At 34.9% G+C, this 23,887-nt stretch overlaps 1 long non-coding RNA gene across 1 annotated transcript in view; it reads right to left on the reverse strand.

Annotated features, from left to right (window-relative positions):
- Positions 1–23,887, reverse strand: part of LOC123390217 — a 54,045-nt gene that overhangs the window by 21,569 nt on the left and 8,589 nt on the right. The window contains exon 2 of the long non-coding RNA XR_006604878.1: positions 6,800–6,909. This is a non-coding gene — a long non-coding RNA (uncharacterized LOC123390217). The remainder of the gene's footprint in view (positions 1–6,799; positions 6,910–23,887) is intronic.

A 23,887-nucleotide genomic window follows, 5' to 3' on the forward strand; every position in this document is an offset into this window, starting at 1 on the left:
TGAATAAGTCATGGTGATGAAAGGGAATATAAGTCAGAGTATTCTATGGTGACAAATGGCAGTTATACTTGTTAGATTTTTCCAATCACTACATTATAAACCTGAAACTAATATAACATATATGTTGACTATACTTCAATGAAAAGAAAAAAGATCATGCGGCAAAAAGATCATACACAAAATTAGAGTCCCCAAAACTGAAAATCATTGGTCATTTTTCTGGTTCCTCTGGAACTCGAGCTATATTGTCTAGACTCAAATTTAAAAGAGGAACAGAAGAGGAAAGAGATGGAAGGCCTCCTATTAGGTGATGAGAAATATAAGACTGAATCAACCAGATGCTTAAATAGGCCTTCCAAGAAGGGAGACCATAGACCTCAAATTTAGACTTTGTAAGTTGTTTCAAGATAATTACAGTCATTCTAAGTGTATATGCTAGAAGTACTGATGTGTCCAATGTGCACATTTTAAATACCTCTGTTTCTAAAACCTTCTTTTAGCATTTGTTCATTTTTTAAAACAGAGGGCCAGGGTACATGAGAGTGGACAAGTGGCTAACACGAATTTCCTAGAGCGCTGGTTCCCAGCAAACAAAGCAATCATCAGCTATCATACTCCAGAAGTAAAAAGAATGGGAAAAATCTTAGGAAGAGTCTAGCTAAAATAAGGGTGCTTTATGCCCCGTCCTTTTCCTCTTGCTTTTGGGGAAGGGGCTTTGCAGGAGAGGTCAAGGCTCATAGAGAGAAGGAAGTTTCTCAGGTTTCTGCTTCTGTACCTGACATGTGTGATTTCTTCAAGTTACAGATACCACTTCACACCCATTAGGATGGCTCTATTAAAAAAAAAAAAAAGTGGGGCGCCTGGGTGGTTCAGTGGGTTAAAGCCTCTGCCTTCGGCTCAGGTCATGATCCCAGGGTCCTGGGATCGAGCCTCATGTCAGGCTCTCTGCTCTGCAGGGGACCTGCTTCCTCCTCTCTCTGCCTGCCTCTCTGCCTACTTGTCATCTCTGTCTGTCAAATAAATAAATAAAATCTTAAAAAAAAAAAAAAAGAATGAGGAAAAAAAAGCTCAGAAAATACCAAGTGTTGACAAGGATGTAGTGAAACTGGAACATTTATTCTTGCTGCTGAGAATGAAAAATGATGCGGCTGCTGGGAGAAACAATATGGTAGTTCCTCAAAAAATTAAACACAGAATCACTATTTGACCCAGCCACTCCATTTCTGGGTATACAACCAAACGAACTGAAAGCAGCAAGATGCAGATACTGGTACACCCATGTTCATATCAGCATTATTTACAACAGTCAAAAGGCAGAAGCAACTCAAGTGTCCATCCATGGATGAATAAACAGAATGTGCTATATACATACAAGGGAAGAAAACATGGCCAATATAGGCCACAACATGAGTGCAACTTGAAGACATTATGCTAAACGAAGTCACATGCTATGCTAAGTCAGTCACAAAAAGACAAAGATTGCATGACTCCACTTATATAAGGTGCCCAGAATAGTTACATACACAGACACAGAAAGTAGAACAGTGGTTGCCAAGAGCTCAGAGTAGAGAAAATGGGGGAGCTACTATTTAATGCGTACAACATTTCAGTGTGGTAGGAGAAAAAAAAAGTTTTAGGCTGTACAATATGAATGTACCTAAGGCCACTGAAGTATACACTCAGAAATGGTTAAAATGGTAAAGTTTAGTGGCACCTGGGTGGCTCAGTTGGTTAAACATCTGACTCTTCAGCTCAAGTTCTGATCTCAGGGATGTTAGATGGAGCACCGCATTAGTCTCTGGGTTGGGCATGGAGCCTGCTTAAGACTCTTCCTCTCCCCTCTGCCCCCTCACTGACCCCTCTCTCAAAAAAAATAATAAAAATAAAAAAGAAAAGAAAAAGAAAAATTTAAAACGAAATTTTAAAGCCCCTTTCTTTATTTTGATGGTTTATTCTCTTATTTTGTTAGGGCACATGGTCTAGGAATTTCCTAAGAAATGTTGCATGGTGGATATATTTTTTTTCTTGTTCTTGAAGGTCTTTCTTTCCTCCTTTTGCACTTGACTAATGGTTTGGCTGGATACAGAACTCTAGGCTGAATGCAGAACTTGTAAAGCGCTAGTCCTCCATCTGCCATCTTTAAATTAGATTCTTAGATTATGAGAAGTTAGATGACATATATATATTCCTAATTCCTCCTAAATGATCCCAAAAGCTTTTGAGACATTCTCATTATTTCTGATATTCTTAAAGAAATTTTGTAATAACTGCCTGGTATTGGCCTGTTTTCATTCGTTGTGCTTGGCACTTTATAGCTTTTTTTCAACCTGGAAACTCAAATCCTAAATAAATTTTCTGGAATATGCCTACATAGGCATATTCTGGTGTACATATGTATGTGGTAAAATATTTCATCCCCTGATAGATATGGCTACTGAGACAATCAGCTTTGGAATCTCACAGACTAGACTACTTACCCACTATGGCACTTGGGGAAGTTAACTTCTTTTAAACCATATATGAAATGGGGACAGGTTAATTGTAGAGATTTTTAATAAAATGACACATGTAAACAGCTTATACAACAGAAATAATGAAAAATAAGTGTTACCTATTATTAAAATCCTAAAAGCTAGATTGATGCAGATACTATAAGCACTGTCAAATCTATCAAGGATCTGCTATTTGTAAGGAAATAAAACTAACAAAAGAAGTGGGAGGCAGCCAATGGGTATAAGCTTTTCTTTTGGGGGTATTAAAAACGTTTGGGGACTTGAGAGAGGTGGTGGTTACAAAATACTGGAAAGGTACTAAATGTTAGTGAATTGTTCACTTTAAAATGATTGATCTTATGTTATATAATTTTTGCCACAATAAAGAGAAAAAAGGAAGCAGGAAAAAGAAAGGCAGTATAAAGGAGAAGTCAAAAGTTGTTGAAATGGAGAATGGAAACAATACTCTTTCCTCTAAATTAGCGTGACACTTTCCTCTATATACTCTCTTTTTAATTCTTGGAACTGAACAGCCAATAATGATATTGTTGGGAAGACAAAACAATTCCTTTTTTATCGGACATTAACACATAAATAAAAGGCTGATTGAGAGATCGACATATAATTAAGAGAAGATTATTTTAAATTTCTTTGGGAAGAATGTATAAAACAGGAAAGTTGGAGGATATACACACACACACATACACACACGAACAAAAAAGCTGATCGTATAGAAGACAATGGATAAAGTCTTTTTTTAAAAATTACTATGTATCAGAACGCTCAGCTCTAAGCCTTCTCTTATGACAAATATGGAAATCTAACCACATCTAAAATCTTTCCAATAAAAGGGGAAGTAAATTACTTCCTACTGATTTCAGACTAGGGGGAAATATTGTTACATGCATCTTTTTTCATTTTCAACACTTCCCAAATTGTGCTCCAAGAAACACTGTTTTAGAAAGATGTTATTTTAACACAGTACAAAAGAAATGAGAGAAGGGAGAATGAGGAGAAAAAAAAAGAAAAAAAGGAAAAGGAAAGCAGAAAGCAGCATATTCGAATTTCATTCTTGGGAGATTTGCAAGGCATAGTAGTGTATTAAAGGTTCTGCAGGAAGAAAGCCAGTTCACCTGTATTAAACCTACATTTGGCTGATTTATTAAGTACAGAACAGTTCTTAAGCTATGTCGGTTAAACACATAATGCATCATTTTGTTAAAGGCTGCTTAGATTTATACCAGATAACATATAAATTAGGGTAATTTCAATATTAGCCCAGGGGGATAAGATTACCACACATATCCAAGAATAATCAATTATCTGAATAAAACATTGTTTCAAATTACCAGCTGGTCAGAGCAAGAGCTTAATGGCAATAAAGGAGGGGAAGAGAAGGTAGGAATAAGAGGAAAAGAAGAAAAAAACAATCTGGGAAGAGTTAGCTCTTCATCTTCCTTTGTTGAAATGTCCTTGTCCTGACATGTCAATTCTGATTATTAAGCCTAACATTTGCAGTTAACATAGTAAAATAATTAAAAAATTCCAACTTGGTTCACTTCTCCCCCACTTTCTATTTTTTTACATTAATTCCTAACCCTAGGAGGTAACCTCAAAAGGAGAAGTTAAATATTTGTTACTTGAGTACCTTAAGTATAAAATTTCACATTGCCATAACAATCCATATCCCAAAACAGTTTAATACTGCATAATTTAAGCATAAAGGCATTTGCAATTTCAGTTTCTTTTACTCAGAGCAAAGATGTACAACACCAACAAAACCTGAACCTGGAACAATATTTCTTGTTTGGGGGAAAATCATAGAAAAAAAACATGGATTTAGAGAAGTAAAAATTCAAATAGATAGGGCAAAGGAAAATCCAAATGGAAATACGTTTATGAGAAAACTTGTAAGAAGATAAAAAGACACGCTTTTCATTATCACTTTATCATCTTTGAACCAAAAAGAAATCACTACTGCTTATTACTACTATTTCCCATATTGTGGGAACCAATCAAGGAAATGAATCATTTAGGTATTAGAGATAGCCAATCCCTTAGAGAAGTTAATCCTCTTCTTGGAAATTATTTTACTTCATAGGGGAAAAGCTACAGCTACCTTCCTGGTGACTGTTCCTCCTTTTTCTCATAAAAGATAAGTGGAGTGGAGTGAGCAAATGAAGCCAACGAAAGCCTCAATAGTCATATATATCCCCAGTCACAAAACTGGAGGGGAGGAGGAGGGCAAGACAAGCCAGGCATGCACGCCATAGCTATTCTACTCAGCAGATCATTCTTCGTCATTTACAGGCTACCACCCTTGCCAAAGGGTGACAAGATCATTTGGCTAAAGCAACTACTGGCTAAATAACAAACCATACACATAAATCTTTTTAAGGAATAACAGATTTGAAAAAGACAAAAGCTAGATAAAATAGATACATTAAAGTGGATAGAATAAACTTCAACTTTGGTTACTATTTCACAAATTAAATTTGTGAATCTTAATTCAGTGGCTTAAAAGGCAGGAGTTTCAAAGTTGGAAGATGAAAGATCAAAGCACTGGTAGCACAGTATTTTCTTGGTGAGAGTATCAGTCTAAGGTCTGAAAATGAAATGTGCTGATCCAGAAACCGAACTTTATCAGTAACTTAAAGATGATCAATCAGCTTCAGTGACTTATTCACAGTCAGAAGAGAGCAAAGGGAGCAAGCACCCCAGGTAAACCCACCACAAGGAGGCCCTTACAGTGACCCAAAAACCTGTCCTCTATCCATAGTATTCATACTCTTTTTCCACATGAGTACTAATCTGATCTGGTTAAGTAGTACTTGGTTGAATACAGAATTATATAGTAGTAATATAAAACAGATCAACCTGCAAGGTATTTCATCTAGGTCCTAAGGGGGCTTAATAAACACTCCTGCACTTCAGGAGATGCACTGCTTATTTTCCAGATTCTCCATCTCTCTCGATGCAAAATTTACACCCGTCATTCTGTTTTCCATCACCTACTGTGTTTTCTGTAGATGTGTATTATCACTGACTAAGCCATATCAGGCTATTACTCTCATGGATCTTATATTATGCATCCTTCCAACTGTGTCCTGCCCAACCATGAGAAGACACATTTATTTCCCTATTTTCAAATTCTTAAACAGTACTTCTGACAGCCCCATGTACCTCTAACTGTAATAAAACTACGAAAAAGTAGTCTGGTTTTTCTGTACTTTTTGTAGATACTGATACTGATTTTAAAATTCTGAACAATTTAAACACAACTACAGTCCAACTGGACACAACTCAATACTGCAAAATGTAAATATATACATTGGTTCAAAGCAAATTGTTAAAAATTAACCACTTAACAAAACAACTTATGGCTAGCTCATAATAAGGACACAGACAATTCATATACTCAATTATATAAGGATTCTACATTTGCATAATGCTTTACAAAGTGTGCTCCCATTCAAGATAACATTAATTCTAATCAAATATTTAAATTGAAAGTCTCCAAGAAAGAGATTTCTCTAAGAAGATAAACAAAATAATCCAAAATTTTAAACTTTAAAAGCCATTAAATTTTCTGATGTTTACAGTTAATTTTTCATACATATATATTTTTGCTTTGAAATGAGAAAATATATTAAGACTACAACAGAAACAAATTCCTTCTCTCATAAAATATATCACATACTCTTAGGTTATACATGTGTTAAAATTATTTAAATCAGTCTTGAGAAATACGGTTTCAAGCTGGATAATAATTACACTTAAAAAATCATGCAAGTTTATAAAAGAGACAAAGTCAGGCCTTGGTCTGCCCAGCAATTCCTGTCCAGATCCTCTGTACCAAATTACTTCTTCAAATGCTTAGTATACTTATGCTCCATTATAAACTGTTCTATGTAAAAAATACATGGTATCAGTTATCTCTACCTTAGAATGAATAAATTTAAGTGACTGAATACACTCAAGGATTAAATCTAATCCCCCATTGTGAAATAAAAGACAAAAACCATAGTGTAACTGAATCCAGGACTTAAATTGGTAAGAAGCCTTAAAAGGAATCCAGGAAATCCTATTATTATATACACCTAACCATGTCAAAGGTTAGTTCTTATCAAATGAGCTGTATCCCATTGAGGTCCATTAAACAAACAAAAAGCAGTTATAGAGCACCAACATAATAAAAAGAGTTCACATCACAAAGCACATCATTTTCTAAGACTTAGAAATCTTCTCTAAATGAAAATATAGCATGAATACATCAATATTTGCAACAGAAAATTAAGAGTTCTTACCTTACTGCATCATCAATATTGTTCCTGTATACGCCTTCAAGTCTTTCTGCGGGAAACCCCATAGCAATAATGTTGGGATAAATATTTGAGTACTTAAGTTAAGGAAACATCTGAAATATACAACAATGCAAACTACATGTACATTTTGTAAAACATTAGCTGATTATAAAAATCACTATACCTATGCTAGTAAAAGGATGTCAAATGTATTTATCTATAAACCATCATGTGTAATTAAGAAACACAGGTACATTAAATTAATTCCCCCCAAAATTCTCAAAATAATTATATGGCAAAATAATTTTCAAATCTCTTTACCTAGTACATTAAAAGTAAGTACATAAAAATTAAGGAAAAAAGGAACTTCTACATTTACACTATTTAGGCCCACAAACATGAAAACAAAAACCACAGACTATAAATCAGAACTGAAGTTACCTTGGGACAAAAATCAAGTATCAAAATAAAAACAAAAAAAGCTACACAACTTCTCATTTTTCATTGTTACAAAAGGCACCACAGCATAGAGAAAAGTAGAGACAATTAAGAATTAGGAAGCCAGATTTAAGACCTGGCTTATGCCGCCATCCCGTTGTATAACCTGGACATGACTTCATCTTTCCAGGCTTAAATTTCCTACTCCACAACATTAGGTTGAGACAACCACAATGATCTCTTCCAAGTCCTTGGTATTTGTGACTTAGTAATACTGAACTAAGGTAGAAAGCTTTCCTCATTCACCATCAAGGTAATCAACATTTAGCATGCCATTCTATTTACTTATGTTACACACTGTAGTCAGCATAAAAACAAACTTCTGTGCTCCAGAAGAATCTGCATCAAACTAAAAAAACAAAACAAAACAAAACAAAAAATACCAACCAATCTACATTTCTATGCATTTGTCAATAGTGGCAGACCTCATTTTCTTCCCGAGTACCATTATTCCTCTCTCTAATCTCGTGATTTTTCTGAGATATACCTTCCAAAACAGCCAAGCTGATCTGCCCCAAGCCTCCCTTCAACACCCTCCCTGAAGTTCTCCACCTACCTACTCCTGGACCCCATTTGATCTTCAAGTACAATCCAAAATTCACCAAATCCAGTGCCTTTTTGTAGAGATCTTTTTTTCATCACTTTTGGCTGCTTTCACATTATTGAGTTAATTTCGGTATTATTTTCAATTGAAAATAATTATCAAGTTACTAAAAGCTTTTTAAAATTATTTTTTTAAAAGGTTTTATCCATAGTTTTACCACACACTTATTGGACAGACCTAAAAATATTTTAAGGGAAAAAAAAAAAAAAAAAAAAACAGGGTTACCTGGGTGGCTCAGTCGGTTAAGCATCTGCCTGTGGTTCAGGTCATGATCCCAGCGTCCTGGGGTAGAGCCCTACATCAGGCTCTCTGCTCAACCAGGACTCTGTTTGTCCCTCTCCCTCTGCCCTGCTCATGCTCTTTCACTATCTGTCTCCATCTCTCTCTCTCTCAAATAAATAAAATTTAAAAAATAAAATAAAAATAAAAACCTTTCATTAAAAGAAAAAAGACCGCACACAATAGCATATACAATATGCTACCTTTTGTACAAAAAATATTTTCTTTTTGGATAAAATGAGTAAGATTTACACACAATTTGCCTGAATCTGAACTTCTCAGCACACATGTGCATTTGCACACACACAAATGATAACTGAGAAACCAATAAACATGTTTGCTTCATAGAGAAGGGGTGGCAAAGGGGAAAAACAAAACATACACTAAAACCAGCAACAAACAAATCCAATTAAATATCAAATTGGTAACCAGGAGATAGAGTTTATTTCACAGGAGTTATTTGGCTACTGCAAGTTTACTGTACTTCTTGGTAGGAAGCACTGTAAGAACAAAAAGAACTACAAAGAGGGGCTCCTGGGTGGCTCAGCTGGTTACACATCTATCTCAGGGTCCTGGAATCGAGCCCCACACAGGGCTCCTTGCTTACCAGAGGAGTCTGCTTCTCTTCTCCCTGTGCTCATATTCTCTCTCATGCCCATTCTCTTTCAAATCAATAAAATCTTAAAAAAAAAAAAAGAACTACAAAGAAATTTTAAACTTCTTCTGCAAGTTTGTTTTTACTATTATCAGTATTGATATCCTCAAGCTTTCTTCTTTATATTGTACAAAAAAATGAAATTTTACTAATGATTTTAAGATTTATGATTATAGGTATAAAATCAAGAAATCAAGTAAAAATCTTAATTAGAAATATCAATATGAACTCATGTTTATAAAAATCTATGTTCTCTAGGTCTTTTCACTGAAATGGCCTAAAAGCATATCAATCTTAGCAGCAAACAATCCCTAGATGGACCCAGACTGCATCTCTAGTATTTAATATACTAAAAGGTACTAAACTTGGAACTACAATGGATGCTAGGTCTGTGGCAGGAAGGTACAAGATGAGTCTGGGATATTTTTCTGTACCAGGAGACAAGGAAGGTACTCAAGAGATAATGATCTCTATCAGACAGATATAGGAGCTAAAATGAAGGACATCCCAGGACCTAAAGCTCTAACAAACTGAGTATCAAAGAAACAATTTAAATGGTAGTAAATTAAAACACCCTAAATAAAATTAAAACCCTTGGGTCTATATAAAGACTCTCAAAGGAAAAAAAGAACAAACTATTTTTCATTTATCACCTTTTGAAGTGGCTGTTTAGAACAGTTCTTTTCTCTACTCTGAAAGTAGAGAAAAAGAGGGAGATTAAGTATTTTATGCTACTTTTCCTGTAGGTGCTGTATTTCACGACAACCAAATAGCACCATTTCATACAGTAAAGATCTACTTTACAGAAAAACATTGTGTTAATAAACACAAAAGAATAGAACTTTAAAAGTCATATTTTGCAAACCCTAATAAATTTATTGATTTAGGCAAGGATCAACAACTGGTTCTCAACCAACAGGTTAGTGGATGATGAAGAACTCAACTTTTTTTTTCTTAAGAGAGCCAAAGCAACACCACCCAAAATACCTTCTGATGTAAGGAGACCAATGTAACTGAACAGCGGGCAGAAAAAGACTGCCACCACCCAATTTCAGTGGTCAATCTGGGCATCACCAAGGAAGTTAAGCAGAGATCCTGTAACTTTCTGTGTGATACAATATGAAGGACACAGCATCACCTATGATATCCAAGGTATCTTCAACCTGAGACTCAACCAAGTATTTATATATAAATTTTAATTTACATTTAATATACAAGAGATAGAAAAACAAGCTAAATGACATGAGAATAAACTGGACAAATTCAAAAGGTCTGAAACATATGACTTAGTCTCTGCTCAAATGTCTCTTTAAAAGGCAAGGAGGGGAGGAATGGGTATCCCTTATTTTTTAAAAGACTTAAGGGTTGGGGTGCCTGGGTGGCTCAGTTGTTAAGCCTCTGCCTTCTGCTTGGGTCATGGTCCCAGGGTCCTAGGATCCAGGCCACACATCAGGCTTCCTGCTCAGCAGGAAGCCTGCTTCTCCCTCTCCCACTCCACCTGCTGTGTTCCCTCTCTCACTGTGCCTTTCTCTGTCAAATAAATGAATAAAAATCTCCCAAAACATTTTTTTAAATCAAAAAAAAAAAGACTTAAGGATTCTAAGAGCCACGTTCATAGGTACAATGCTATCTGGATATTGTTCTAGACGAACAAGCCATAAAGAACATTTTTGAGCTAACCAGAGAAATTTGAAAATGATCTGGGCATTATATGGGATAAAAGATGACTGAAATGGAAAAGCACACATTACTGACTAAAAAAAAAAGGTTTCAAAAGAGAATACACAGCATTATGTCATAATCGAATAAGAATGGCATATATACCCATATAGACATATGTAGACAAAAAGATTACAAACTAAGGTACTAAAAGTAATCATCTCTAGGAGGTGGGAAATATATTTTTTTTCTCATTTTTGTTTTTTTTATTTTCTGTTGTTGATACAATGCCTGCACTATTTCTGTAAGAGATTTTTTTTTTTAAATATTTTATTATTTATTTGAGATAGAGCATAAGTGGGGACAGAGGAAGAGAGACAAGCAAACTCTCCACTGAGCAGGGAGCCTGTCGCAGGACTCGGTCCCCCAGGACCCTGAGATCATGACCTAGGTTGAAGGCAGATGCTTAACCTACTGGTTCCAGAGGGAACCATTTTGATGTCTGTCATTGCATTCTATTCCTCTTCCATGGCACAGACTGGGGAACTGTGCAGAATTTTTCCATCACAATTTTTCTTCATATAATCCTAATGGCCAGCCTCAAAGGTAGGATATAGAGCTGAATGGAGAATGAAGTTGACCCAATGTGTACTTTCTGAAGTGTTTTTGTCTCACATGTCTAAATATAGACTAGTTTGTCTGGGAGAAATTCGTGAACACCTGAGCTTCTAAAGATGTCAAAGAAAAGCATCTGAATGGGTAGAATGGGAGCGGGTATCACGGAGCCACACAAAACAGCCTTATCACACACTGAGAGCAGAAACCGTAGCAGAGCACACGTGATCATGCATGGAGCAATAACATTTGGCTTTTGGCGAATGGAGGTGTTAATCTGGTGGAACATTTTATGACACTGAGGTTGGAGTCTATATCTCAACCTTTTTTGATAGCTGGGGCCAATAAAAGAATGGGCTATGTTGTATGGGTCTCTTCCTGTCTGGGACTCCTTCATTTTAGGAATGTGGCTTAAACTCAAATCTCTAAAATCTTATAACCCCAAATCAAGTTATAGTCTGCTATTCACCTTGACAGCACTGGTGAATGCAGATATACGCTTAGGGGATTTTTAAAAATTGTTTGCTTTTTAATTAACTCCAGGTCTATTTACCAAGTATCATGACAAAATATTGTTTTGTCCCACATGACTTAAATTCAGCTCTGTATTTAGTTTTTAAAAAATGATGAATTTCTATCAATATATATATGTATATACACATACATACACACAAATATGTAATGAAAAAAGATTTAAGTAGCATTTACTATGTGGCAATTTTGTCACTTTAAGAATATATAAATTCACCCCCAATCTCAAAGGGTTCTTCTACTATGGAGACTCCCAAACTACTAGGATTATCACACATTACAAATAATAGCTGTCATCTATTATTCTCACCTAAGAAAGTAGTTCCACCTAAAAACATAGCTCATTCAAAGAACTATGTTCAATTATCAAAATATTTTGGGTATTATGTCCGTTCATGAGAAAGAAAAAAAGAGAGAGACTGGAGGCTCAAATCAAGCCTACAGCAGTAGTAATTCCTGAAAGTGAATAATCTTTACTTTGTAACCCTGTCTTGGGAGCACCAACATATAGAAAATAACACTCGGAAGACAAATGAGGCAGCAGTAGGGACCCAAAGCAGTGGCAGCTTCCACCAATCCAGAATTCCTACATAAAAAAAAATTATAAATAGATATAAGTAAGAAATTTAAGTTGAATTTTTCTGAGCAATGCAACAGCAAAATATTTCTTATTCAAAGTAATAGTAATTACTGCTCCTAATGAACTTTCCAACTGAATGCTTAATTTCAGTAAAGACACTAGTATGATTTTCAGCCTTACAGAAAACACAATAATACAATGCCCCTTGAAATGCAGTCATTTTTAACCAGGACTAAACTCCAATGTATCCTTGCACTATGAATACTAATAAAAGGAGTTAAAGTTGCAAAGGAAACCATTTGTCTCTAATTATACATAAATAGGAATGTTATATACTCATTAAAGTAAACTCAGTTGGCCCCCTTTCATTCACTTAATTATTCAAACACACAGTGAACATTCCATGCAAGGGGCAGTGAGAGCAGAGGCTAAGTAAGCAAAGACTACTGCACTGGAAAAGTCCCTACTCTGTCAGGAAAGACAGATAGACACACAGACATGCAGCGGTGCCACATGACTTATATTCTACTGAATATAAGACCGAAATATTTTAAGAGATAAAGAGAGAGGGGCTAATTCTAATTAAAGCTTTACAAAATAGGTGATATGTTAGAATATCCTTAAGAAGTCAGTCAGACATCAGTAGACAGAAGAACAAACAAGCAATCAGAACACTTCAGGCAGGGAACAGAACAGGGATGCGGAAATACATACAACATTAGGAAGGAAGCAGCAAGCAGGCCAGTGTGGCTCACACACAGAGCTGTATGGAGAAGGCAGGACAGAAGACTGCATTTAGTTTGAAGGAAGCTGTGAGAGGGAGTTCAATTTAACCAGACATATAAGGAGTCAAAGGCCAGAATCGGCGTGGGGGTCTCTGACAGAGCAACGATCCAATGCTTCCTTTACATAGAATCTAAACATCCAGTCTTCTGAAGGTTTCATTTTTCACAGATCCTCACCTTTCTTATTCACAGTTTGAGATTTTACCCAAGACTTTAACCTCCATCATAAGTTAGAAAGATGCAAAGAACATGTACCACACTATAGGAAATACATTCCCATTTAATCCTAGCAACCCTACAAGGTAATATTTCCATTTCATGAATGACAAAATTGAGGGTCAAAAAGACTGGGTAATTTGCATTAAGTTCCACAGCCAGTAAGTACTGAGTTATGATTCAAACCAGTTAGGTACAAACCCAGCTTTTTATACCATGCTGCCTCATAAAAGATTAAGAGTTCTTTATATTTCCAAATCAGTAACAAAAATATAAAAGCTTCAAAGGAAGCAGGTTCAAATGAAAGTGAATTTACTAATCAAATGTTAAAGCTGAAAAACTTTTAAAAGACAATACAGAATCACTGGAATTTCCAAAACTGAGTAATGAATTATAAGACACATATTTCTTATGACATGAATTATACCAATGCATGTCCAATTTTGACTTTTTTGCTTCCTAATGTTAAAATTTCTGACATGCTTTTTTTGGACAATTTAAACCAAATAAAAATAACTGAGAAAACTATATATATATATATATATATATATATATATATATATATATATATATATTTCTAATACGGAATAGTGTTAACTTGCAATTACCAGATATACTTTCAAATAACGAGAGTGTTTCATATGAAATTCTCATCTTATTACTTATAAATGCTGCGCATAAAGAATTATACTAACTAGATCACTGCAGGAAGCCAAATATTTTTGCCATCTAGTGATCTACTCGCAGGCAATGTGGCAACATGGTCAAGAACATATGCTCCGGGCACCTGGGTGGCTCAGTGGGTTAAGCCGCTGCCTTCGGCTCAGGTCATGATCTCAGGATCCTGGGAAGAGTCCCGCATGGGCACTCTGCTCAGCAGGGAGCCTGCTTCCTCCTCTCTCTCTCTGCCTGCCTCTATGCCTACTTGTGATCTCTGTCAAATAAATAAATACAATCTTAAAAAAAAAAAGAACATATGCTCCAAGAGCCAAGATGCCTGGATTTGAACTCTAGCTTCACTTACTAAGTCATCTTTTGCAAGTTACCCATCTTCAGTTCCCTGTGTAAAATGGGACTGGTAGGAGGTAACATTTTCTTTTCTTCTCTGCTTAATTTTTATTCAAGCTTTTATTTAAATTCCAGTTAGTTAACATACAGTATAATATTAATTTCAGGTATAGAAATTATTAATTATTGTATACTAATTAATTGTATACTAACTAACTGGAATTTAAATAAAAGTTTGAATTAAAAATTAAACAGAAAAGAAAGTGTTACCTTCATTAAAAAAAAAGTACTTATCACATAGGGTTGTGATAAGGATTAAATGCATTAACCTATGGAAAACTACTAGAACATAGTGATAGCTGTTTATCAGTTAAACAAATGGGACAGAACTATACCATTAGTGCTTACTGTAACGATTTGGATATTTTTTTTTGTTTTTCCAATGACACTCTTTACTGAATAACCTAATCCTTCTAAAGAGCATCAAAGTCTAATAGAAACCTTAACTCTTTGAAATCTTGACTATAGCATTTTGCCTTTTTAAGTATTTAACTTCAGAACAAATGTAAAATATTCCCAAATTTCCCAAAGGGAACAAAAACAAAGACTGCTTTCCCCTTGTTATCAGTGGCTACATGAAGTAAGCAGAGAGGTAAAAGGAATTTCTGTCGGCCCTCAGAGGGACAGCTACCATTGCTATGGCAGATCTGCAGACACAGACATACGACATTCAGTACATGACCTTTCACCCCACCTCTAAGCAAACATGCTCAGTTTGTTTTGTTTTAATTCAGGTATAATTTACATACAATAAAATACAAGATCTTAAGTGATTCATTGATGAGTTTTTGATAATCATATATATCATGTTGGAGAGTCTTGATTCAAGTGCTGCAACAATTCCCTCTCAAACATAGAATGCTGACTGCAAGAAAGAAAATAATAAATGATAATTAAGTTCTAAAGCCTGTCCACAGAAGTCAATTTCACCAATAACAGAACTGACACACTATAAAATGATGCAGCTAGTATATGAGCTAACTCAATTTTTACTGGTTGTTCTTAACATCCAATCCTGACTTAAAACACTAAAAGGATATTCTAAGTTACACCAAATTAACAAAATGCCTTTAGAAAAAAACATGTGAGCTGAGATTTCATATTGACCTTGTCTCAAAATTTTACTTGTACCCAAATTAATGTCATTTGCACTACAAATTTAACTAGAATTTTCAAATAGAGAATAACCAAAAATAGCTCCGTAAGCCTTATTTTATGTGTCCCTGAATATAGACAGTCTTATTTTAAGTACAATTATTAAAAATAAAGCACTTCTGAAGTTTCTTTGTAGTACTACTCAACATAATATATAGATATACTTATCCCCAAACAAGTTATAAACTAAAATACCAATATATAGTACTAGTATTCAAACCAGTAACACCTTTTTTCTGCCACAATTATTTTAAGAAAAATTACTTCCACAGATCACATATAAGTTATTTTAAAAATTCTAGTTAACTGGAAGCGGTAACATACATGGAACGCAGATGGCAAATAGAAAGTGACATGTGGATTACAGAGGTAGTGATCAAAAAGCAGTAAGAGCAAACCTGAAGTTGCCTAGCTCACAAGAGGAACTGACGTTCAGCTGAATCGGCAGCAGGAATGAAGGAATAAAGTCAGACTAACAAGAGGAGACAAGAAGAATCGAAAGCTAGTTAGTAAATACCAAGACTGCAGCATTTAATTCTATTTTCCAGGAATTTCTGGAGCTTTTTCCCTGCTTTCTGTCAGGGCTATCAACCAACAGATGCTTAAGGATCAGGTGAGGGGAAAAAAAATTCAGCCACTGATTCATAAGCTACATCAGGTCTACATTTTTTTTCCAACAAATTTTAACAAGTTTAAAATTAACAAAGAGTTTCCATGTATGTCACAGTTATATCCATATCAGCAACTTCACTAATCAAATTATGCTTTAAACAACTGCCACTCATAGACTTATACGGGAGTCTCATTTAATGCAAGATTTTTTATTTCTGACTAGGTATTCTTTTTCTCTATTAAATGTGTAAAATGTTTGTATCTGGTTTCTAAATTGAAGATTCATATTGGTAGGAAAGCAGAAAAAGGAGATGCTGATTTTTCCAGTTGATAAAGTGCTAATTGCATTATTTGAGAACAATTTGTCCTAACATATAAAGCATATAAATATTCCTGTACAGAGCAAATTAATGCTGCCTAAAATCTGATTTTATAAAGTGAAAAGGGTGCGTAAGCACCAAAGCCTAAACTACAGAAATACTAAAAATATTTCTCAAAAAAATACAGAAAACTACAAAAATATTAAAAATATTGCTCCAAAAAAATTGGGGATTTTTAAGAATAAAGCATAGTGGTCAGAAACAGCACAGGACACAGGAACATTTATTTAAATATTCCCAAGGTGCCAGGCCTGCATTAAAATACTTCATGCATAATGTTGTTTGTTTGTTTATTTTTATTATGTTATGTTAGTCACCATACAGTAAACCATTAGTTTTTGATGTAGTGTTCCATGATTCATTGTGCATAGTGTCATTTAATAAATAGAAGACCAAAGTTCCATTCTCAGCTTTGCAACTTAAAAGCCTATGACTGCAGGTAAGTTACTAAGTCTCTGGGCCTCAAATATTTTTGTTTCTTTTTTCTGCAAAATGATGATCCTAACACCTAATGTAATTTCTTTATTGGTTGTTTCAAGGATCAAATGCGGTATCTGGAAATATCTTTAAAACTATAAACTGTAAAGGGCTATTAGAATTGTAATAAGTAGCTGTTATGATTTGAGGTTGCATGGACTAGAAATATCCTGTTATTTAATTTTAGTTTCAATGTCTCATTACAAGGCAACTCAATATGATGTTTTTATAAACAAATTATAAAAGAAAAGAATTCCAATATATTCACTTAAATCCACTTTAACATAAATTTTAGGTTCCTTTTAATACTTCTAAATTAGCTTCCCACAATGGCAAACCAGAAAGGAAAACTGACTGCCAAGTAATTTATGAGCTCTACTGGAGCTTTCTATTCCTCCAAACAATTAGGACCTCACAACTTCCTCTAAAATTGTTACATTATACCAACTTGCCCTGACTGAAGAGTTTATACACATTTTTGCTTTGAAAAGAAGTTTAGATGTCACTATGTGGAGTTCTTTTTGTTGCTGTTGTAGTTTCGTTTGTTTTAAGCAGGCTCCATGCCCAGCACAGGGCTTGAACTCACAAACCGGAGTTTAAGGGTCCCATGCTCTACCAACTGAGCCAGGCTTAGATCTTACTTTCTGAAGGAAAATACCACATTCTTCAAAGGTAACATCAAGAATTGCTAGTAATTCTTCTACTTAGTAGCAATACCATAAATTGGTTCATTTGGCACAAAATCTGCAATCTGTAACAAAGAACTATGAAAACTGTTTTACCTTTTGTTCCAGAAACCCCACTCTAACAATGTGCACTAAGAAAACAATGTAAACTATGCAAAGATAGTCACAATATGCTGTTTTTTAAAGGGAAAAAATGGAAATAATCCTAACACAGCACAGTAAGCAATGCCTGATATTTAGCCCAATGAAATGCTACCTATATAGCTTTAAAAATGACAAATACCCACTGACAGATAAAAATTAAGCTGTGAATACCTAAGAATGTAATTATGAGCATAAACACATTAACAAAGAGGGAATGATAATTTCCAGTGACAAATACCTGACACAGAATCAACTTCTTCTATTGTTTAAATTGAAGATTACAGTTTTTAAACAAATACTTTTTAAAGGAACAATCAAGGCCCTCTGAACTTTATTTAAATGTAAGCAAACCAGAACCACAGAAAAATATCTAATCAAGTCACTGATAATGCTAGCAATGCTCTAAAAACCCAAAGTACAATTTTTGTGTGTATTAGCTAAGGGATTATTCCTCTCAACAAATTTAATCAATTTTTCTTCAGAGCTGTTATGAAATAATGTATCTACAACTGTTCAAAACCTACATCTGTGAACCTCTAAAATTTAAGTTGCCCAACTAACTGGTTTTAACGAGCGTAAGAAACAATTACCTCCTTCCTAGCTCTCTGGACGAATACGATAATGCAGATTTCCTGTTTTCAGAACTCTGCTGCTGTTAAAATACACACACGTAAAACCCCGCCCCCTCCCTGCCATGGTTCTGCTCCCACTAACAAACATCCAAGATTGACTACCAATGACAAATCAAATAAAATATGGTTGTAACTTACAGAACAACTTTCAGAAAGATCATCAGTCCAATATGCATTAGATATACTTGTCAGCATTATATACCTGAACTATAAGCCAAACGCTAACCTAATTTTCTACAGCAAAATTATAATAAAGTATATGAAAAATTAAAAAACTTAAGATTATGACATCAATCCAGCATTATTGTAAAGTACATAAGAGTGTATCTTTTACGCTCTAATCTTTATATTCAGTGTTAGGTTTATGGTACTTCTGTAGTTCATTTCATTATAAAAGCCATGCTTTTCATCATTTAATTTACCAGAGATAACTATCTAAAACACTAAATTTGGGCTGCTCTTTCAGGTCACTAACTTTCACAGAAAGAAAGACATTCCAACAGGTAAGACAAAAAAGATGATAAGGGATGTATCAATAGTTTGAGAACAAAGGCCTAATAATATTTAGTGCAAATTTACTCAATACTAGTAAACTACATTAAAAAAAAAAAACACAACAGATTCTAACATTTCCAACTCTATTGATCTTTTAGGTGCAGCCGTGCACAAATTTCCTAATGTTCGAAACTACTACACATACATAATACGAAGGAAAAAAGCTCAATACAAAACGTATCACCAGCAAGTGGGTTTTCATATTCCTACTAATTAAGCTAAAACTGTAAAATTTCTAAATTTACTTCTATCAAATTTACCTTTCAATGAAACCACTGCTAATTTGAACCATTTTAATGGAAGAAAGCTCCAAACAAGTGTGTGCTAGGCTGCTTCATTTTATATTTGGCTTTAATATAACAGACCCAAATCTCTTTATTTTATATCTAAGCCACGACATCATCTAGAAATGACTTGCTTTTTTTTTTCCCCAAGTGGCAAAAATAGTTTGCCTAACTGCTGTATTTTATTTTTTTTATTTTTATTTTTTAATTTTTTATTTTTTATGAACATATATTTTTTATCCCCAGGGGTACAGGTCTGTGAATTACCAGGTATAACACACTTCACAGCACTCACCAAAGCACATACCCTCCCCAATGTCCATAATCCCACCCCCTTCTCCATAATCCCCTCCCCCCAGCAACCCTCAGTTTGTTTTTTGAGATTAAGAGTCACTTATGGTTTGTCTCCCTCCCAATCCCATCTTGTTTCATTGATTCTTCTCCTACCCACTTAAGCCCCCATGTTGCATCACCACTTCCTCATATCAGGGAGATCATATGATAGTTGTCTTTCTCTGCTTGACTTATTTCGCTAAGCATGATACGCTCTAGTTCCATCCATGTTGTCGCAAATGGCAAGATTTCATTTCTTTTGATGGCTGCATAGTATTCCATTGTGTATATATACCACATCTTTTTGATCCATTCATCTGTTGATGGACATCTAGGTTCTTTCCATAGTTTGGCTATTGTAGACATTGCTGCTATAAACATTCGGGTGCATGTGCCCCTTTGGATCACTACGTTTGTATCTTTAGGGTAAATACCCGGTAGTGCAATTGCTGGGTCATAGGGCAGTTCTATTTTCAACATTTTGAGGAACCTCCATGCTGTTTTCCAGAGTGGTTGCACCAGCTTGCATTCCCACCAACAGTGTAGGAGGGTTCCCCTTTCTCCGCATCCTCGCCAGCATCTGTCATTTCCTGACTTGTTGATTTTAGCCATTCTGACTGGTGTGAGGTGATATCTCATTGTGGTTTTGATTTGTATTTCCCTGATGCCGAGTGATATGGAGCACTTTTTCATGTGTCTGTTCGCCATCTGGATGTCTTCTTTGCAGAAATGTCTGTTCATGTCTTCTGCCCATTTCTTGATTGGATTATTTGTTCTTTGGGTGTTGAGTTTGCTAAGTTCTTTATAGATTCTGGACACTAGTCCTTTATCTGATATGTCGTTTGCAAATATCTTCTCCCATTCTGTCAGTTGTCTTTTGATTTTGTTAACTGTTTCCTTTGCTGTGCAAAAGCTTTTGATCTTGATGAAATCCCAGTAGTTCATTTTTTCCCTTGCTTCCCTTGCCTTTTGCGTTGTTCCTAGGAAGATGTTGCTGCGGCAGAGGTCGAAGAGGTTGCTGCCCGTGTTCTCCTCAAGGATTTTGATGGATTCCTTTCGCACATTGAGGTCCTTCATCCATTTTGAGTCTATTTTTGTGTGTGGTGTAAGGAAATGGTCCAATTTCATTTTTCTGCATGTGGCTGTCCAATTTTCCCAGCACCATTTATTGAAGAGGCTATCTTTTTTCCATTGGACATTCTTTCTTGCTTTGTCGAAGATTAGTTGACCATAGATTTGAGGGTCTATTTCTGGGCTCTCTATTCTGTTCCATTGATCTATGTGTCTGTTTTTGTGCTAGTACCATGCTGTCTTGATGATGACAGCTTTGTAATAGAGCCTGAAGTCCGGAATTGTGATGCCACCAACGTTGGCTTTCTTTTTCAATATCCCTTTGGCTTTTCGAGGTCTTTTCTGGTTCCATATAAATTTTAGCATTAATTTGTTCCATTTCTTTGAAAAAGATGGATGGTACTTTGATAGGAATTGCATTAAATGTGTAGATTGCTTTAGGTAGCATAGACATTTTCACAATATTTATTCTTCCAATCCAGGAGCATGGAACATTTTTCCATTTCTTTTGTGTCTTCCTCAATTTCTTTCATGAGTACTTTATAGTTTTCTGAGTATAGATTCTGTGTCTCTTTGGTTAGGTTTATTCCTAGGTATCTTATGGTTTTGGCTGCAATTGTAATTGGGATTGACTCCTTAATATCTCTTTCTTCTGTCTTGCTGTTGGTGTAGAGAAATGCAACTGATTTCTGTGCATTGATTTTATATCCTGACACTTTACTGAATTCCAGTATAAGTTCTAGCAGTTTTGGAGTGGAGTCTTTTGGGGTTTTCCACATAGAGTATCATATCATCTGCGAAGAGTGATAATTTGACTTCTTCTTTGCCGATTTGGATGCCTTTAATTTCCTTTTGTTATCTGATTGCTGAGGCTAGGACCTCTAGTACTATGTTGAATAGCAGTGGTGATAATGGACATCCCTGCCGTGTTCCTGACCTTAGCGGAAAAGCTTTCAGTTTTTCTCCATTGAGAATGATATTTGCGGTGGGTTTTTCATAGATGGCTTTGATGATATTGAGGTATGTGCCCTCTATCCCTACACTTTGAAGAGTTTTGATCAGGAAGGGATGCTGTACTTTGTCAAATGCTTTTTCAGCATCTATTGAGAGTATCATATGGTTCTTGTTCTTTCTTTTATTGATGTGTTGTATCACATTGACTGATTTGCGGATGTTGAACCAACCTTGCAGCCCTGGAATAAATCCCACTTGGTCGTGGTGAATAATTCTTTTTAATGTACTGTTGAATCCTATTGGCTAGTATTTTTTTGAGTATTTTCACATCTGTGTTCATCAAGGATATCGGTCTATAGCTCTCTTTTTTGGTGGGATCCTTGTCTGGTTTTGGGATCAAGGTGATGCTGGCCTCATAAAATGAGTTTGGAAGTTTTCCTTCCATTTCTATTTTTTGGAAAAGTTTCAGGAGAATAGGAATTAGTTCTTCTTTAAATGTTTGGTAGAATTCCCCCGGAAAGCCGTCTGGCCCTGGGCTTTTGTTTGTTTGGAGATTTTTAATGACTGTTTCAATCTCCTTACTGGTTATGGGTCTGTTCAGGCTTTCTATTTCTTCCTGGTTCAGTTGTGGTAGTTTATATGTTTCTAGGAATGCATCTATTTCTTCCAGATTGTCAAATTTATTGCCGTAGAGTTGCTCATAGTATGTTCTTATAATAGTTTGTATTTCTTTGGTGTTAGTTGTGATCTCTCCTCTTTCATTCATGATTTTATTTATTTGGGTCCTTTTCTTTTTTCTTTTTGATAAGTCGGGGCCAGGGGTTTATCAATTTTATTAATTCTTTCAAAGAACTAGCTCCTTTACTGAGGATATTTTTATCATTATATCAACTTTATAATCACTTGAATAAGTGGATCATCAAAAAAAACCTCTGAAATTACATATACTAAAATACTAGCCAAAATTCATATTTTAAATTTTAGTAGTATGCAGATTCAAATATACTAAAAAATATGAGAGCAAGTCTACATTGCTTGGTTTGAAAAGGCAGTACTTTTAGTTTTAGTCAGCTACCCATAAATGCTTGTTCCTAAAGCAAGTATCATTTTAGTATATAAATCCAATTATCACAATTTGGGGGAAAAAAGCACAATTACTAGTCAATTAGTTGTGGAATCTTCATATGCAAAGGAGAATATACAGAAAAACTTCGAAAATTATTAAGCTGAAACATGAAAGATAAAAAAAGGAGATAACTCTGTCAACCAAAAAACTGTTGAAAAACATAAAAAGGTCAACATACAGAAAAACAGAAATACCAACAGTTAGATGGGATGGACAGAAATGAAAACAAGGGAAAGGAGCTCATAACACCTCACACCCTTTAAATACTATTAGGCAAACAAAACAGGTAAAGACTGAATATTTGGATAAAAATCTCACCTACATACATGCTCCCTCACTTAATATAAGAGACAGAATTTACACACATATTATCTGTTTATCCAAAAGGGCACCATTCTCTTCATGACCTACCACTCAGACCCAAACAAATTCTATAAAGTGATGCTTATCAAACAATCTACTTTCATCAGACATGAGTTTTAAATTGGCAAGATGATTCTTACACAAAAAATAGAGGCCCTAAACACAAAGTTAGATCCTATCTACACTGAAATAGTATGCCTGATCATATTAATCATTTGGCATAACAAACTTCTCAGTAAAAATATCAATAAATAACGTAGATTAAAACTAATCAGACCCTATTAAGCCCAATATGCAATTTTAAAGACATTTATCCAACCTGGCAACAGCAGTTCTTGGGGTGGGGGAGGGAGGGTGTGAAAAGGAATTATGTTACAGAAACAACTTATATATTGTAGCTTGAAAAAGCAAAATTTTAAATGGGAAAAATCACTTCACAGCAGAAAGACAAGAACTGAGTTGTACAAGAAAGCAGAGGACCTGAAAAATATTTAAAGCAAATATTTAAGGAATACATATTAAATCAGCTCTCTGATGAAGTTCCATAATAATGAATTCCTATATATCAACTTTTAGGAAAATTACAGCTTAAAACTATCAAAATCTCATATAACTTAATATCTCAAGATAAAACATGGTGTTCCCACTTAAATATCCAAATAATCTTGTAAAACTAAATGACTAAAAGCCAGACTTCCATTACATAAGCTTTAGTTCTCAACCAGTATCTTCACATTTTATAAGAAAAATATAAACACTGGCATAACCTCTAAGCTTTATTTTTGCAAAAGCTTAAAATTTGGTATTAGTCTTTAAAGACTATAATTAA

Source organism: Mustela putorius, unplaced genomic scaffold (genome assembly GCF_011764305.1).
Source record: "Mustela putorius furo isolate JIRA1106 unplaced genomic scaffold, ASM1176430v1.1 tig00537292_pilon_pilon_pilon, whole genome shotgun sequence".
Classification (NCBI taxonomy): Eukaryota; Metazoa; Chordata; class Mammalia; order Carnivora; family Mustelidae; genus Mustela; species Mustela putorius.